The following is a 12,372-nucleotide window of genomic DNA, read 5'->3' on the forward strand; positions in this document are numbered from 1 at the left end:
TCCAGCCCATAGTTGTTGTCACCCAGATTTTTAAACACCATATCCACAGTCAATCTGGTGAGGCCCCAGCATCCCCTTAGTCAGTCTAATAAGGCCCTGGCCTCCTCTTGGTCAGTCTGGTGAGGCCCTTGCCTCCTATTGGTCAGCCTGGTCAGGCTCCAGCATCGTCCTGGTATGTCTGGTGAGACCCCAGCATCCTCTTGGTCGGTCTGGGGAGGCCCTGGTTTTCCTTTGGTCGGTATGTTCAGTCCCTGGCCTCCTTTTGGTCAGTCTGGTGAGGCCCTTGCCTCCTCTTGGTCAATCTAGTGAGGTTTCCTCTTGGTCAATCTGGTGAGGCCATTGCCTGCTCTTGGTCAGCCTGGTCAGGCTCCAGCATCCTCCTGGTATGTCTGGTGAGGCCCCAGCATCCTCTTGGTCGGTCTGGTGAGGCCCCGGCCTCCTCTTGGTCAGTCTGGTGAAGCCCTGGCCTTCCTTTGGTCTGACTGTTAAGGCTCTGGCCTCCTCTTGGTCAGTCTGGTGAGGACCAGGCATCACTTTGTTCTGTTGAGTGAGGCTCCACTAGAAAAAGTTAATGCTAGAAAGAGAAATGCTGCTATAGGGTTCCTGAGAGGTGAAGTACCATCACTTTCATGAACTTCAATGACAGGGACTGCAAATCAGTAAATGAAGACCCCAGAAGTAGAAGTTGCACTGATGAGTAGTGATGAGTCAATACTAAAATGATTGGGTGCTCGTTACTTGAGACAAATATTTCCGGATACTCGGGTGCTCGTTTCGAGTAATGAACCCCATTGAAGTCAATGGGAAACTCAAGCATTTTTGCAGGGGACCCAAGTTCGGTAGAGGGAAGGTCATGTGAAAACCTGTCAACCTCAGAAAATGATGGAAACACCACGGAAATGGACAGGAAATAGCAGGGGCAGCATGTATGCATGCCTCTGAGGCTGCCTAATGGCACCGTTATGCCTAATTCTGTGCAACAGCCTGGTTAAAACAGAGGTAGGCATAGGGACCACCTAAAAACTTTGCCTGACTCAGCATGGCGGTGAGGACACAGAGAACCATTAAAAACAGAAAACGATAACTGTATCAGATACCGGCACGAGGTACATGGGGCAGTATGGCTTGATCAATTCATACACAAAATTCTGATGTGTTTTTTATTTAGCCTAGGGGCACTAGTATCAGCCATAGGTGTGAGGTGCAGCACTCTGTTTCTTCCCTGAACCGAACACCATTAAAAACAGAGGTAGCATATAAACCACCCCAAAATTTAGCCTGACACAGCATGGCGGTGAGGACACAGGGAACCATTCAAACACAGGTAGCATATGAACCACCCAAAAACTTAGCCTGACACCACAGACCAAGACCAAGATGGACAATACAATCAGAGGACACCCGTAAGATGACATCCACAGATAATATAGTTCAAAATGGACAAGACAAGGATGCTTAATTGAATTTGACTATGAATTTGACTGTACCAGTTGGGGTAACATTCCCTGCATTATGTGACTCCCCACTTCTCCCCCCAGCGCTGTTTCAACTTTGAATTTGACTGTAGCAGTTTGGGTAACATTTCTGGTATCATGTGACTCCCCACTTCTTCCCCCACCGCTGTTTTGAGTTTGAATTTGACTTAGAATTTGACTGTAGCAGTTGGGGTAACTTTCCTTGGTTGACTTGCGGAATTGCGCACAGATGCAGTGCACCTTGGTGAGCAAGTCAGCCAAATTGGGGTAGGTTTTAAGGAACGGCAGCAACACTAGGTTGGAGACGTGGGCCAGGCATGGTACATGTGTTAGGTTGCCGAGTTGCAGAGCCGTCACCAGGTTCCGCTCCTTGTCACACACAACCAAGCTCACTGCTAATTACAATTAGACATCAATAAGACATAAATAAATTAAAAAATTAATAAACGTCAGCCTGTCAGCGCTGTCAGTTGACATGCTTGTGCGCTTATTAGTGACTAATGATGCCACCAGCTGCACTGATGACCCGCTCTGACAACACGCTAGGGGGAGGGCAGCCCAGCACCTCCAAGTCAAACTCAAAATCCAATCAGCATTGGGGAGAAGTGGTGAGTCACATCCATGCTCACTGCTAATTGCCCTGTGAAAGATGGTGGTGGCATATACTATATACTATATAGCTGCCGTTACCCACAGATTGTATACGACAGCCTCCAGAATCTAGTGTGACCTGTATATTTTCTTATTTCTTCATTTATGACTGCAGTCACATCCAAGCTCACTGCTAATTGCCCTGTGAAAGATGGTGGTATATACTATATAATAGTAATAATATAATAGTACTGAGGACTTCTTAGGGGTCTGTATGCAACACCTGCTGTCCCCTTTCTGCCAGCAGCCGATCACCACAGTGTGCTGCTAAAATCTGGGTAGCTGCACCACATGTCCCAGCCAACAGTCTGGAGTCTGACTTTGAGCATAGTGGAGGTAAAGGGGTGCGTGTAGGGTGGGAGGCGCTCGTGCCTGGGGCCTGGGCGGGGGGACTGACAGAGCCAGCATGTGACACAGGGGAAGGAGCATTAAGTGAACGGCCTTGGCTCCACTGAGTGGGGTGTTTAGCACTCATATGCCTGCGCATGCTGGTAGTGGTTAGGCTGGTAGTGGTGGCTCCCCTGCTGATCCTGGCGTGGCACAGGTCGCACACTACAGTCCGTCGGTCATCCGCAGTTTCTCTAAAAAACCTCCAGACTCGGGAACATCTAGCCCTGGCCACTGGAGTTTGACTCCGTGAAACAGTTGCTGATCTACTTGCTCTGCCCCTGCCTCTCCCTCTGCCCACCCCTCTTCCAACCTGTCCTATAGCTGAACTTGCCCCCCCCCCCCCTCAGAAGCACGGTCTTCACTAGGCTTATCTACCCACCTCGCCCTCATACACCAGCTTTTCCTCCAATTCTTAATCCCTTCTTTCCCTGGAGGGGCCAGGCTGTGGGGAAGGAGGCTGAGCTAATGGAGCAAGGGTTCCACTCCCTTGGGTAGCGTGGGTGGACTGCGTGGAAGACTGGGTGGTGGATAAGTTACTGGACACATTATCCGCTATCCACGTCAGCACCTGTTCACACTGCTGCGGTTTCAATAGTGGTCTACCCTGAGACCAGTGGTGTAGCTACCATGAAGGCAGGGAAGGCGACTGCTAGGGGGCCCCTGCAGGAAGGGGGCCCGAGAAAGCCTGCTCTGCCTTCATGGTAGGTACTGTATGCCACTGACAGCCGACCACTGCTCCCGACCACTGGGACCCCCCACTATACTGTTCAGCCCCCTCACTGTAGTGTCGGTTGATCAGGCTGAACATCAAAAGGAGAGGAACAGAGAGCAGGACACGGCACAGGAGAGGGATGAAGGACCTTATCACATGACCCAAAGGTCCTCAATACTTCTGTGTGAAGATCAGCTCGGACTACAGAAGGAGGAGGAGGGGGAAGCCCTGGGAGCTGAAAGTGCTGTGTGTGTCAGTGAGTGTATCTATGGGTATATGTATATGTCAGTATGTGTATGTATCTACGGCTATATGTATATAGTCTGTAACACTGGTGTACTGTATATGTGTGTGTATGTCAGTAGTGTCTGTAACACTGGTGTATATGTGTGTGTTTGTGTTTTAAAAGAAGAAGGAGGAAAGGGCGCTTCCTAGTGCAATATCAGAGTTACTGGATAACAATAAAGCACAAAAACGTCAATGTGCTCACCTTTTTAGGTTGTGCGATAATAGGCACAACACTATAACAGACGTGATATCAATACCGCAGCTTAGCCAGGGATCATCCACATAGCATGTGGAGCAAATACATCAGTAGGAAACAAGGTCCTTATAAGACTATAGGGCCCACAAACGATCCTTCAAACAGCATAGCGCAGGTATCAGAGTCAGCAGGTTAGTAAGCCATAAAATACTGGCCAGATGGGAATACCAAAGTGAGTTTATTAAAAAAGCGACGCGTTTCGGCACACTGGTCTATCAGTGCCTTTCTCAAGCTCAACAGAGAGTAAAATACAAAGCAATACATATACGCCTATGGTACAACAGGTCCCAGCATGGCACTTCCGGTATCGCCGATTACAAAACCATGTTAATCGCAAGCCACCCAGTCACATCACAACATGTAATATGTATACTGCCGGTACCACTATTAAACAAACTACAATCAAAATCCAAACAGGAAATATCATATACTTACTGTTCTACGACTGTCCATGTCTCTCACGTACCGAGTCCAATATGGCTGCGGCGGAAATGACATAGGACGTAGTGAACAGTATCCTCTAGTGACGTAAATGGCGTAAGACTACGCCAACTGCTTAGAAGTAATAGCCGATACGCCCCACTAGATGGCAACCTATCCGAATTCGAATCTCATTCCTTCTGTGTGTGAAATCACACACAGGGGAATGACAATTCATAGAAAAACTATATATTAATAAACATCAATAAATAAATAAATATATAAATAAATAGATAATTAGGTGATATCCTCTCTGCACTCTTAGAATCTAAAAATATCATATACAATATAAAATATATAAATATGTAAAAATCCCTATCTGCACAATGAAGTATAATTATATATGCTCTATAACCTCATTAAGACCATCAGGGTATAGTGATTGGATCCTATATATCCAGTATGTTTCCCGTTTATTAAGCACTGTCACTCTATTATGTGTATTTACTGGGATTTGTTCAATGGGAGTGATGGATATTTTGTTAAAATCTTTATTGTGTGAGCATGTAAGATGTCGTGACCCGCTATGTTTAAGAAATCCTTTAGTGGTATTATGTCTATGTGAGTTTATCCTCTTGTGTAGAGGTTGGATAGTTCGTCCGATATATTGTAGTCCACACTCACATGTAAGGAGGTATACCACAAAGGGGCAAGAGCAATCTAGGTGTTGTTTTATTTTAAATATTTCCCCTGTTATATTAGATTTAAAGGTTTTTGTCCCCATTGATATGTTTTGACAACACTTGCATTGTTTCTTTCCACATTTCCACACTCCCCTTTTAGTCAATTTTATCGGATAAGGAAAAATTGTACTGATACTGAAGATTTTAAAATACAGTCAAAAATCCTGAAAAAACGTTTTGCGGAGAAGGGTTACCCGAAGAATTTGATAGACGGGGCTTTTAAGAAGAATCTTACAAAAACACAGAATGATTTATTAGAACCACGGCAAAAAATTCAGAAGAAGGGAAGTAGTGATTCAGAAAAATGGCGTTTCAATTTTATCACCTCTTTTAATAATAGTAATGGTTTAATCAAGGAAACTCTGGAGAAACATTGGCATTTGTTGATTACGGATCCTATTCTAAAAAGACTCATTCCGGAAAAACCAGGTTTAACCTATAGGAGGGGAAAAACATTACGTAACTTCATAGCCCCAAGCAGGCTAAAAAACTCCAAAAAAGGTAGAAACTCAACTATGCCAGAAGAGGATGCGAAGAGGGGAGTGTGGAAATGTGGAAAGAAACAATGCAAGTGTTGTCAAAACATATCAATGGGGACAAAAACCTTTAAATCTAATATAACAGGGGAAATATTTAAAATAAAACAACACCTAGATTGCTCTTGCCCCTTTGTGGTATACCTCCTTACATGTGAATGTGGACTACAATATATCGGACGAACTATCCAACCTCTACACAAGAGGATAAACTCACATAGACATAATACCACTAAAGGATTTCTTAAACATAGCGGGTCACGACATCTTACATGCTCACACAATAAAGATTTTAACAAAATATCCATCACTCCCATTGAACAAATCCCAGTAAATACACATAATAGAGTGACAGTGCTTAATAAACGGGAAACATACTGGATATATAGGATCCAATCACTATACCCTGATGGTCTTAATGAGGTTATAGAGCATATATAATTATACTTCATTGTGCAGATAGGGATTTTTACATATTTATATATTTTATATTGTATATGATATTTTTAGATTCTAAGAGTGCAGAGAGGATATCACCTAATTATCTATTTATTTATATATTTATTTATTTATTGATGTTTATTAATATATAGTTTTTCTATGAATTGTCATTCCCCTGTGTGTGATTTCACACACAGAAGGAATGAGATTCGAATTCGGATAGGTTGCCATCTAGTGGGGCGTATCGGCTATTACTTCTAAGCAGTTGGCGTAGTCTTACGCCATTTACGTCACTAGAGGATACTGTTCACTACGTCCTATGTCATTTCCGCCGCAGCCATATTGGACTCGGTACGTGAGAGACATGGACAGTCGTAGAACAGTAAGTATATGATATTTCCTGTTTGGATTTTGATTGTAGTTTGTTTAATAGTGGTACCGGCAGTATACATATTACATGTTGTGATGTGACTGGGTGGCTTGCGATTAACATGGTTTTGTAATCGGCGATACCGGAAGTGCCATGCTGGGACCTGTTGTACCATAGGCGTATATGTATTGCTTTGTATTTTACTCTCTGTTGAGCTTGAGAAAGGCACTGATAGACCAGTGTGCCGAAACGCGTCGCTTTTTTAATAAACTCACTTTGGTATTCCCATCTGGCCAGTATTTTATGGCTTACTAACCTGCTGACTCTGATACCTGCGCTATGCTGTTTGAAGGATCGTTTGTGGGCCCTATAGTCTTATAAGGACCTTGTTTCCTACTGATGTATTTGTGTTTGTCAGTTGTGTCTCAAGTGATTGACAGGTTTGCTCCCAAAGATGTTCTGCCTGAGACCCCGTAAGTTGCGAGAAGAAGCTAGGGAGTGAATGTCTGCGGTGTGCCACTGCTCCCTCCTCAACCAGGGGCGTAGCTAGGATTCATGGGGCCCCATAGCAAAAAACTGTATGGGGCCCCATAAATCCTGTACGCCCCCCCCCCCCCCCCCCCCCGCCAAACACAGACAATGACGCATATATACACACAGAGGCACCATTAACATATATACAGATACGCCACTGACATACACACATATATATACACACACAGAGGCACCATTAACATATATACAGATACGCCACTGACATACACACATATATACGCTGTAATGTGATTACACTAGTGCTGATGTATACACCATGAGTAGACTGTACACAGGGAAATCATCTCAGTGTAATAAGAAATACTCAAACAGAAATAAAAGAAAATGCAGCAGATATTAATGGTGAGTTCTTTTATTAGAGCCCAGCATTAATAGAAGCTGCTGCAGAACATCTTTGGGAGCAAACACACACATATACACCAGTGCTACAGACATTGCTGACATACACAAACACACACATATACACCAGTGCTACAGACATTGCTGACATACACACACACACACACACACACATATACACCAGTGCTACAGACATTGCTGACATACACAAACACACACATATACACCAGTGCTACAGAAATTGCTGACATACACAAACACACACATATACACCAATGTTACAGACATTGCTGACATACACAAACACACACATATACACCAGTGCTACAGACATTGCTGACATACACAAACACACATATACACCAGTGCTACAGACATTGCAGCCATACACACACACATATAGCCACAGATACATACACATACTGACATATAAATATATACACAGATACATATATACACATACTGACATATACACATACCCACAGACACATATATATATACACTCACTGACACACATACACAGCACTTACAGCTCCCAGGCTTCCCCCCTCCTCCTCCTGTAGTCCGGGCTGATCTTCACATAGGTATTGAGGACCTTTGGGTCATGTGACCCAAAGGTCCTTTATCCCTCTCCTGTGCCGTCTGGCAGGTCCTGCTCCTCTGTTCAGCCCGCTCACCCGGCACTACAGTGAGGGGGCTGAACAGTGCAGTGGGGGTCCCTCTTCCTCTCTGGACCCCTGGGGGAGCGGGATACCTACCATGAAGGCAGGGCAGGCTTCCTCGGGCCCCCTTCATGCAGGGGCCCCATAGCAGTCGCCTTCCCTGCCTTCACTGTAGCTACGCCACTGTCCTCAACAGGTGCTGCTGTGTCACCCTGCCCTGAATCACAGCCTCTGCCCACTGCATCGCTTGGAACCCCACGCCCTCGTCCTTGACCCTTACCCCTGGGGGTCACCATTTTATGGACACTGCACAGTCAAGACTGAGAAAGCTGCACTACAGATCACAGCTTTTACTCAGACTACTTTTGGAGGCAGTCGTATAGAGTCTGTGTGTAAGTGCAGGTATATAGTGTATGCCACCTCTTACACAGGGCAATTAGCAGTGAGCTTGGATATGCCCTCAGTAAGAAATACAAAAATAAGAAAATATACTGGTGGTCAGGTCCCACAAGTTTTTGTGAGGCTGTGAGATACAATCTGTTGGTGGCTGCACCTATACACACTCTGTGACACCCCCTTTACACTGTGGAAGCAGTAGTGAACTTAGATATGGCTTGTGTAAGAAATACAGAAATCAGGAAATATAGTAGAGGGCCCAATAAAATAGTACTGAGCACTTCTTAGGGGTCTGTGTGCAACACCTAATGTCCACTTTCTGTCAGCAGCCGATCACCACAGTGTGCTGCTAAAATTGTGGTAGCTGCACTGCAAGTCCCAGCCAGCAGTCTGTAGTAATACTGTAGTGTCCCGGAACAGGTCCTCTTATCCTCACACTTTTATTATGACCAGTCCTGTTCTGGAAAGCTATGGTCCACTGCAAACTGTGTGTATTGTGTCACCCCTCTCAGTGTTCAGGTCTGCTATTCCATTCTTTTCTTGTATGCATATTCAGGTATCAGTGCCTAAAGGTATTATGTCGCCCCCCAGTGTTCAAGTATAGTACTTCTCATGTATATTTCACTGTATATGCCTAATGGTGTGATGATGCAATGGCTGGATGTCACGTGACTGCCCCTGCTTCCATGGTAACTCCAATGGCCATCGAGCTTTGGCTGAGGATACCATGTCCTCCACCATCAGGGGGACAGGTTCTGTGTGTCCTCTCTCCCCTGTCAGGAAATAGACATGTGCTCTGCTGCTCCAGTTCCACAAGAAGTGTTCCTGGCTGTGTTCTATTCTCAAGTCCTCAAGATTCTCATCTATTCTCAAGATCTGGGTGCCGTTCTTCAGTCATTCCTCTCATCCTCTTCTCTGATCATCAACAGCAAGTATTCATCTCAGTTCCATTCCGCCCAGCATCTTATCCTCAGTATCACTACTACTCCCATCATTCAGTACGCTATCATCACAGCCTATTGCAGCATCACCCATTACTCTGCCTTATCCAAGTCTGCCTTATACCCGGTTGCATCCGGAGAGACTTTTGCTACTAGTTACCACCGTTACAATAAATATACAACTACCGTTGTTTCTGAATCTTGGCATTGGTGTGATAATTGGTGCCCTGACTAAGGACAACGAGGAATCGCATGCCCAGCCTCTGCATGGTCTGGAGCCCGGTTCTCAGCTGTGTTACCCTCGTGCCAAAACCGTGATAAACCTCTGCTCAGCAGCTGCTCCGGCTCCTGCCAGTAACTACACCTATCAGCGGAGAGGCCCCTAGGGGCTTGGCCATCGCAATACTATTTATAAACAAGGGCTGTTTGGTTGTTTCGCTAGTATCCCTGCCTACTGGAACGCTAATTCCCTCCCTAACGCTCTCCCTGACCAGCAGCAGCTCTGTCCCTAATCTCTTCCTGAAATGAAAAGAAGGGAGACAGGGGGCGCTTCCTCGTGTAGTGAAGAATGACCAGGTGGATGGACAAAAGATCTAACAGGGATTCACTCACCTGGGTAGGTTGTGCGAATATTAGGCACAACTCTAAATGCAGCATGTAAGGGTGTACTCCGCAGCTGTACTGGGGGACATCACCACCGACGGTGGGAACGACACTGTGCGTATTTTTATCATGAATTTACAGCGGTATGCTTTGGGAATTTTATGGACTCATGGACTGATGCTTCTTCTTCTTTGTTTACGGGTTTATATATATATATTTATTTATATTTATTTATTTATTTATACATATCTTTTATATATATTTTTAGCATATATTTATATCTGTTCATTTGGGCCACATGGGTATATTTATTTATTTATGTTTGCCGACCATGTGCTTTTGTTTGTTTACTTTGTCTTTGGACTTCCTGAGGTCACTGACCCGGAATGCCCACATGATGTCATGATGTCATCAAATTGTGCCTATATATACCTTATGCAGTGTCTACTTTGTATGCTTGATAAAGGCCCATGTTAGATAATATAGGGCCGAAACGCGTTGCAATAAAGGAACATTGATTTACTACGCCATCTACTTTTGGATACTTCTGGTTGCACCGGTGTGTGCAAATTGCGTATACTCCAGCGCTCTTCGTATTCTGGTGTGGATTTGGTCTTTGGTCCTGTAGTCGGTTGACTACATATCTACACCTAATCTCTTCCAGCATGCATGTGAGCCGAGCCTTGCCGGCCGACATTTGTATACGGCAGGGTCATCTGATCTGGCCAACCAATCGCTGCTATCGACATATATGGGTCCCACATGATCGCAGGATGTACCAAAGAGTCTCCTGCATGTTTATTGGCTGAGAAATAGCGCCCAAACTTACAGGAAACGGATGATGAGATTTTCTTGAGTATTTTCTCGAGTACCATCGAGTACCCTAACACTCGAACGAGTACCAAGCTCGGACCAGCATGCTCGCTCATCACTACTGATAAGGCATCTCTTCCATGTCCAATGGCCATGCCATAATGCCCACCCAGGCACCGAGGTTTAGCGGTTACTTTAAAACTAGTTGGCGAATTCACTCCTTCCAGATAGGAGCCATTCTGGTCTGTGTTACTTCACACAGCACCAGGCTTGTCTAGTGACCATCCCCTTTTATCACACCTTGTCCTTCAGGTATAGAGCCACATGTAACCCCCCTCCATTGGAACCAGGAGCCCCTACTATGGTCTACCTCCAACCCTCCGACCGAACATTTAGGCCTAGGTCTCTCAGAATCCCCCCTCTTTCCACCCTCTCTGTAACCAGGCAAACCTACTGATTCCAGGATGGTGTGGTGAACGGGGGTTGCAGGTGTTGGTACCACTAAGCACTTGTTATGGAGTATAAGTGATAGGTGGCCACCCACAATCACACAATCTTTAAAGGGATGTAGGTGTATTTGTGGTGCTGCTGCGACTGGTCAACTACTAAGTTGTTCCGGGTGACGCCACTTCTATGGTGGTTGGTCAGTGGAATATAGCTCAGCCGGTTATAGTTCTGTTGTGACTCCAGTGATAGTTCAGAAAACAGGTGTGATGGTATACCTGCTTTAGTGTGTGGCTGGCTATATTGGTCCCCAGTGGTCGGTGACCTGCCGGGCTGTGATGGGTCCTTTGGGCTCCTATCACGGTGGTCTGGAGTGGAGAGATGACCCACCCGGACTGTTGGTACTGCCACCCACAGATAGGGGAAGATGACCCAAGGACGGTGTAGCCTGTGTGTATAGGTGCTGGTGCAATTATCCCAGTATAATAAATAAACTGATCTTTATTAACAAGTCTCTTGTAGTACAGGATAACCAGTGACTTTTAGGATACAGACTTGCGTTCTCTGAGAGATATTGAGTGGGTGAAGTAGAGAGTTCAGAAAAGTAGAGAGGAGTTTGTCAGGAGAGCCCCAACCCAATTTAGTAATGTGCTCTGGAAAAAGAGATACTTGAAGATACTTGAGTAGAAGAAGAATACTTGTGCCCGTGTTTCAACCTTTGTTGCTAAACCACTTCTGCGCTCCATTGTCGGGGTACCCATCCTACGAGGGTGACAAAAGCCCCAGTCTTGGTTATCTGAGTTGAGCAATCTGTCCGAGCATGTCCTGGTGTCATCTGCGATGCGAGATAGAGTACATAGGCCTTGGCTATGGCTTTGCTCTATCCGGGTCAGTTCCTCTGTCTAGGACCTGTCTACCACCCTGCACCTTTAGAGATGTTCACGGGTTGGGGTGTTCTAACTTGTGTTCCTTAAGTGTTTAGCACTGCATTGTGAATATAAGCGTAGCTTTAGAAAAGAAAGTCTCTGTGTTCTCCATATGTGTCCACAACAACAGCTGGTCTGTCCCGGACAGGGAACCTAGCAGAACCAGGCTCCTGGCTTTCAGCAGTGATGCCTGATCTGTGTGTGCTACTCCTTAGAGAATCAGAAAAGAACTAAGTGTGGTCCTACACTTCCTCCCCCCCTATGTGACTACTTCCTACAGGGTGTGTGTAACAATCTCTGTGAGTGGTGAAGAAGAGAGTGTACAGAAGAAAGGAGAATAGGGATAGGTAGGGAAGAAAGAGTCTCTCTCATTGGTGCACAGAATCACAAAATATAACAGTAACCCTTGAA

General features: G+C 45.3%; 1 protein-coding gene across 1 annotated transcript in view; it reads left to right on the plus strand.

Annotated features, from left to right (window-relative positions):
- Positions 1-6,255: 6,255 nt before the first annotated feature.
- The window catches only part of LOC138793356 (olfactory receptor 52K1-like), a 91,506-nt gene continuing 85,389 nt past the window's right edge, over positions 6,256-12,372 (plus strand). The window contains exon 1 of the mRNA XM_069971895.1: positions 6,256-6,294. The gene's annotated coding sequence lies outside the window, so the exon portion shown is untranslated. The remainder of the gene's footprint in view (positions 6,295-12,372) is intronic.

Source organism: Dendropsophus ebraccatus, chromosome 5, assembly GCF_027789765.1.
Source record: "Dendropsophus ebraccatus isolate aDenEbr1 chromosome 5, aDenEbr1.pat, whole genome shotgun sequence".
Classification (NCBI taxonomy): domain Eukaryota; kingdom Metazoa; phylum Chordata; class Amphibia; order Anura; family Hylidae; genus Dendropsophus; species Dendropsophus ebraccatus.